Source organism: Notamacropus eugenii, chromosome 5 (assembly GCF_028372415.1).
Source record: "Notamacropus eugenii isolate mMacEug1 chromosome 5, mMacEug1.pri_v2, whole genome shotgun sequence".
Taxonomy (NCBI): domain Eukaryota; kingdom Metazoa; phylum Chordata; class Mammalia; order Diprotodontia; family Macropodidae; genus Notamacropus; species Notamacropus eugenii.
The window spans coordinates 380,798,828-380,806,137 of NC_092876.1; positions in this window are offsets into that span (position 1 = coordinate 380,798,828).

The window sequence follows — 7,310 nt, forward strand, 5'->3', positions numbered from 1 at the left end:
GAGTTCACGAATCATTGAGGAATCTATTCTGGTAGGTTGTCCACACATCTAGGGGTCTATTGTGAATCTGGAAGGGGTCAGGAGAGGTACCCTCATGTAAGCAGACTTAAGAGAGAGAACTAATGGGGGGAACCCAACAAATCACATTTGTTCTCTCTCTGGTGGGCAGTCTCAGACTTAGAGGCAGCAAGAAGGAATAGCTTTTATCTCTCTTTCCTAAGCAGGCAGGCCCAGAATTTGTCCCTCCTCCACTACTAGGAAGAAACCTAATTTCTGAGCATCCCCCAAACCCAAGTCACAGAGATGGAAAAAGGCTGTGTAAAAAATTCTGTGAATTATCGTATAAGGGCAATTGTGTAAATTTGCAGAAAACATTCTACCTTAGGTTTATGTACGTTTATGCTCAGAGCAGATGATAGGAGAACCAGATTCAATGTGTTAGAGAAAATAACTTGAAAACTGAAAACTCTTCTTTATAATTTATTTAAAGCTGTGTTGTCACTTAAATCACAACCAGTATTACAAATACAAAACCATCTATGTATGTTTTTAATTGAGTCAGCAATGTTAACACAGCAACAATGTTAGGACAATATTTTTAAAAAAATTCTTTCAGGCATTCTGGAATTCAAGTCATAAGCTTAGCAGACATCTATTGACATAGCTAACTTGTTCAGCATGTCTTTCTGCAGAAGTTTCAGAGGGGGAAAGCAAAACACTCTATTAAACTAACAGCCAGGAATTTTGATTATGGATGATATGCTAGTAGGATCTGTATCCCAAAGTCTCATTTTGTCATTCTATACTACAGAGCGAGCCTCTGCTGGATCTTACTACAGAGAATATTTTACAGAAAATAGAAATGACTTGTACATAGCCTGGAAAGTACATTGCACAAAGTACATGTTTCATATATGTTTGTTCAGTTGAATGAGATCATTCAGGTAAATCCTGAAACATGAAAAAACTTGATCTACATTAATGGCGCCAAATAGAACAGAAGCATTTGCTTTTATACTGGGTAAACTCTTCTGGACTCTCATTAGAATGGCCAAGTTTTCTAAAAAAATATTTACTTAAAAAATAATAATCCCTTAGCCTTATAAAAAGCAGGAACTTTATTTCTCTTTAGGACTATCAGATCACCTGATTTAACTGATAGAGTTGGTTAAATGATCTACATCCTTCCCACTCCCAGCACTGCATCTGCTTATTTTTAGAACTGATATAATAAATTTTTTCCTTTGTGGTCACATAGACCCAGGCTTAATGCTACGCTCAGAATGGGTTAATGTCAAACATATAGTAAACAATCTCAAGAAATACTTCTTAAGGATGCTTAGAAATTTCGTTTTTTCCTTCTCCTCCTCTCCTTTCCTTCCTTCTTTCCTTCCTTGCTTTCTTTCTTCCTTCCTTCTTACCTTCCTGCCTTCTATCTTCCCTCCCTCTCTCATAGTTACATAACGGACAAAGGGCTAAAGACTTCTCAGGTAATCACAGGAGCTATTTCAAGCAAAGGGTTTTCGGAGAATTTGATTTGTACATCATTGCTCTTGCAAAGCTGTAGTTCTTGTACAGTGTTAGCACATAAAATTGTATGCGGATGTTTAGTTTCTGTGTGAAACTCAATGCTTGAAAGGAGCATTTAAATACAGGATTATGTATCTGTGATCTGTTCTGACTGCATTTTATTCTAAGAATTTGTTCTGAAGCACCATAAACTTGGGTTAAAGGTAATCCAATTTGCATAGAGAGCAGACAGAAGTATATTTTGTTCCCAGCATAAAGGCAAAAAAGTGAACCTGAAGAAGGAGCCATACTGTGATCAGATATAGCAAGAATCATGCATCCTCCTCACACACTCTTTATAAATGACAAGGATTGAATGCACAAGCTTTGATTAGAGAAAATTGAAATAGAGGAAATTGAAATGGGCATGCATTTAAAGCTGAGGTAACAAAGCTCCTTGTCTAGACTGAAAAAAGGAACAACATGATTATAAATAGTTAACGTAAACAAATATCCACCAATATATTGAAAGTAGGGTGCCCTGTTAGGAGGCTGTTGCAATAATTTGGGTGAGAGGTTGGCAGCTGAAGGAGTGGCATTTAAAACCATTCACAAAGTAATTCCAACTGAATTTTCCAGGCTGCTTTACACATTACACCCCTTTTTCACATGCTCCCACCCCCCACCTCATTCACTGTTCTTCATACCTGACATGCCATCTCACATCTTCCTGCTTTGGCCCAGGTTGTTCCCCTTAACTAGAATGCTCCCCACCCCCAACAAACCCCACCCCTTGAAATCCCTAGTTTACTTTAAAGCTCAGCTTGAAGCCCCCACTTCTACCTGGTTTTCCTGATTCTAGATTGTTTGAACTGCCCTTGAAATTTCTTTGGATTGATTTTGTATCTTTTTTATGATTTATAATTATATAATTTATAAATTATATTTGTACCTGTTATTCTAGTCCTGTACCTTACTTACTCCCAAGTTCTCACCCCTCCCAGTAGAATATAAGCTCCTTGAGGGCAGAGACAGTTTTGATTTTTGTTCAGGACAATGTCTGGTACGTAGTAGGTACTTGGTAAGTCCTTATTAAATTAAACAGATGGCTAAGGGGGAACAGGGGGAAAACAGGCTCTATCTGGGTAAGAAGCACAATTTAGTTAGAGCACAGCATGAGTATGTACACAGAATAGTGGGAGATAAGGCTACATAGGTAAAAGTCTGAATTTCTAAAGATCTTAAATTCCAGATGTTTTTACTTTATTTGGGAAACCATTCAAGATTTTTAATGAGGAGAGATCACATGATCAGAGCTCTGTTTTTGAAAGATTAATCTGGCAGTGGTGTGTTGGATGGATTGGCAGTGGGAGAGACTGGAGGAAGAGAATCATCTTAGGAGGTTTTGGCAATAATTCAAGTGAAAAGGACTGATCTATGTTGGTCACAGGAGTTGAGAAAAGCAAAATGGCACCAAGGTGAAAGTGATGAGATTTAGTGACAGATTGGATATGGTAGGTAAGGAGAAGGATGAATCATTAAAATTAGGCAAGTCAAGAAGAGGAATAGTTTCTGGTAGGAAGATGAGTTTAGCTTTTGAAAGAAATGATTATTAAATAACCAAATATTGGGAAGATCCAGGATTTTTTCTCTTCCTCATTTGGAGATTAGTCAAAGCTTAGCTCTCTGAAGGGCAGGGCAGATGATGACATGAAATCTTGGGTTGCCCCACCCAACTAGAGAAGCTTACAAAGACATTAATCTAAGATTAATTCTAGCTTATTGTGTTCCACTCAACCAGCTTTGAACAGAGTTAGACCCCCTTTGTCTGGACTATCCTAGGTTGGGATAGTCTGGGTAAGAGATAGGTCTCTTTGTCTAAAACTGTATAATCAGTCATAGTGCCCCAATCCCTCATTAGAATAAGCCTACCTCTCATTATAATATTCACTCTTCTCATTAATCATCAACCAGTCAGAGTTGATTTCCACCCTCAGGAATACTCACTCTTCCAAGGGCAGGTAAGCATTGAATGAGTTCCGTATTGGGTCTTTGGCATTTGAGAGTGACACTGACCACTTTTATTGATTATTGCTAGCATGATTAATAAAATGGTTATTTACCCAGAAACTATATCTCTCAAACTTTTAATACATCACACTTTGGGCACACTGAGTTTAAGGTAAATGAAAGTTTGCTCCAAAATATGAATGCTGGGAGGAAGTGAAGGCCCTTTGTTCTTGGAGGAGGAGGTTGCACTTTTTCCTGGGCATGGGAGGGCTTCATCCCTGATCAGCATTCCAAGATGCTGTGCAGCACAATTGTCTCTAAGCCTTCCCCTGCCCAGGATGCCATCTCTTTGATACTTTTCTTCCAGGGCTTACCTTTCACCCCCAAGTCCTATAAGGATGAGAGATATACCGATAGGAGCTGATGAGGTCACAAAGAGAAGGAAGAGAAAGGAGTCTAGGATAGAGCTTTGTGGGTACACTAGCACTCAGGAGAGCAGAATATGTATGATGACCTAGCAAAAGATACTCAGGAACAGTCAAAGAACCTTTTTTACCACTTTTTCTCCTTAACTAACAGTTTAATTCAATTTAACTTAACAGTTGTAAGAGGTGGTACGTGGTTGCACTGTTACTGTTTTGCCCATGCATATTATGTGTATCCACGTGGGTCTGTCTGGGCTCAAAGGGAGGCACGAACAGATATCTCTAGAGTCTTTCCCTCACCTTTTTCCAAGGCAGACTTTAATTCTTATCAAGAGGGGAAGCAGGAGGTTGAGTCTATAGGCTAGCCACTCTGCTCTCATCAGAGGGAGGTGGTATTGGGCTAGGACTAAATCTCTTTTCTCTCTTGCAAATTATTAATCTAGGCCAGGGGTGGGGAACTTGCGACCTTGAGGTCACATGTGGCCTTCTAGGTCCTCGGGTACAGCCTTTTGATCCAGTTCAAGTTTTACCAAACAAATTCTTTTATTAAGGGAATTTGTTCTGTGAAGTTTGGATTTAGTCAAAGTGCTGTACATGAGGACCTAGAGGGCCACATATGGCCTTGAGGCTGTAGGTTCCCCAACTCTGGTCTAGAGGAAGTAATTTTTAGGCTCAAACTGCATTCCTGACCACTATCCCTTAATGGGAAAGGTGGAACTGAAGCTGTATATCTAAAGTTTGACTCCATTTCTACTCATTGCCATTTCCATAATAAACACGTATAACATATAGCAAATAAACCCTTTTATCTAAACAGATAGCAAAGAGGAATCAGAGAAAGTTTTGTTGTTGAGTCATGTCCGACTCTTTGTGATCCCATTTTGGGATTTTTCTTGGCACAAATACTGGAGTGATTTGTCATTTCCTTCTCCAGCTCATTTTACAGATGAAGAGCTGCGGCAAACAGGGTTAAGTGATTTGCCCAGGGTCACCCAGCTATTAAGTGTCTGAGGCCAGATTTGAATTCAGGAAGAGGAACCTTGCTGATTCCAAGGCCAATGCTCTATCCAATGTACCTACCACCTAGCTGCCCCTAAAAAGTCTTCATAGGAGAACATTTAGCAGATAATACACAGAATGAATGAACTCTCTCTTTGGGAGTAAGCTAACAAAAACTTCATTAAAAGAGAGAGACCCAGATCTCAACCAAGGGGAAAGGCCTTGAGATCTCTAGTATAGTAAGCTGATTATAGGGTAATGATTAAAGTGCTGAGTCCTTTACCTGTTGGCTTCTTCCCAAATTTTTTATCCCTTAAGGGATAAAATGGCATGACTTCTTTTTCAAAGCCAGAAGTCCAGGATCCCCCTTCTCTCCAGTTGTCATCAAATCTGTTCCTTATGCAGGCAAGGAGAATTGAATAATCAATCTTTCCTAGTAAGGAGAGTCATATGCAAATGGCCCTTTGAGCCAAGAAAGAGCAGTGTTATGAAAATCCAGATAGGAGGAAATATCCAAGAAGAGAGATAATAAACAGTATTAAGTAGTTCAGAAAGGTCAAAAAGGCTAAAAGTTGACATTTGCCCCCATTAAACCTTCAACCAAATCTTAACACAGCATGTTCTCCAGTTCTTTCATTATCCTGGCCACCTTCCTTTGGATGAACTCTAGTTTTTCAAAGTGACTCCTAAGCTGTGGTACCTAAGACTGAAGATAATATTCCACATGTGACATAATTTGGAAAGAAGTCAACATGTAAAGGACTGGGCACTTCAATCATGACCTTATCATCAATTTACTGATATTCAGCTGGACTATCTGATCCAGAGTTCTGGACAGTATCCCTCTCTTAGTTCATGGCAACATGAGGTTGTATTGTTTGCTTCTCCCTGTGTTATACTTTTCACACATATTCAGTTAATAATCCACTGAAATCTTCAAATCCTAGTGAGTCTTGTTTCATCCACACTTATGTAAGTTTTTAATAGAAGCTTAGGACTTTATGTTTATTGCTATTCAATTTTATCTTTGTGATATAAGTAAGGGATGACTAGAGGAAAGCTTGTGAGCCACACTGATATCCTTGTAATGTTAAGAAAAAGTGAGGAAGATGTTGTAGCATTTTGGCTGGATTTTTTGTCATGAACTTTTGGGAGTGCATGGACAGAAGTGACACAGGGTGGGCAGACAAATTGTGATCTGCCTTACTGGAAAAAACATTTATATTAATGAAACCATAGCTCCATGTGTACAGTTAGCGTATTTAGTCCATTAATAGATTATTATGAGACCTTTTGAATTTGACTATTTTTCAATATGGTTTTCAATGTTTTCACCATTAGTTAATACTGAGATTATAGTTTAAATGACTGCTGGAAGCAAAAGCCAGATGTCAAAGAGCTCAGAGAATAAAGGGTGGTGAGGAATTGAAGCCATTGAAGATAGACTAATTTTTTAAAAAGTGTTATGGTAAAGGGAAGGAAAGAGTGAACTATAAAGGGTAACAGGTTAAAGCAAATATACATTGCATCCAAGTGTGTGTATATATGTGTGTGTGCATGTGTGTAATATATATGTATATGTGTATATACCATAAAAATATATAATATGTATGTATAATTGCATATATAGAAGTGACCACACACCAGCAATATATAAATAAATGTGTGTACATATATTTATATGTGTGTGTGTGTGTACACATACATACATTCATACATGGGGGAATTAGACCTTTCTTGTAGGAAATATATTGAGTCAGTGGAGAGGGTAAGACAAGAATGATGGAAGAGAGGGAATAATTGAAGTGGCAAGGACTTTTTGGATATATGGTATGATGGAGAGAGAACTAGACTTGGAGTCAAGAAGATTAGAGTTAAAATCCTGACAGTTGTTTACTAGCTTGTGACCCTGGGCAAGTCCCTTGACCTATGACTCAACTTTCATCATCTGGAAAATGAGGAGGTTGAAATGACTTCAATGTCTATGAGCTGATGATAAAGAGCCAGAGGACATACAAAGGGAGAAGAAAGAGAACATAAATGAATGGGTTAGACTTATTAGGCAAAAATGACATTTCTTCCTCTGAGACAGGAGAGAAAAAGAGAAGGGCGAAAATCCAGAGAACTTGTGAGGTAGAGAGGAAGGAAGTGAAGGAACTTACATTAAATCCCCTCAATCCTTCCAGTAAAGTTGGAGGTGAAGTCATTGGCAGAAAGTGAGAGAGATGGAGGAGTGGGATTAAGGATTTGAGAAAAATTCCAGAGTTTTGGACTAGCTGCTCTAAGACATATCGTTGAATCCATTCTGAATAAAACACTTGCCAAGCAGCACTGAGGTCCCAGCTGATGTCAGACAGCTTGAATTTG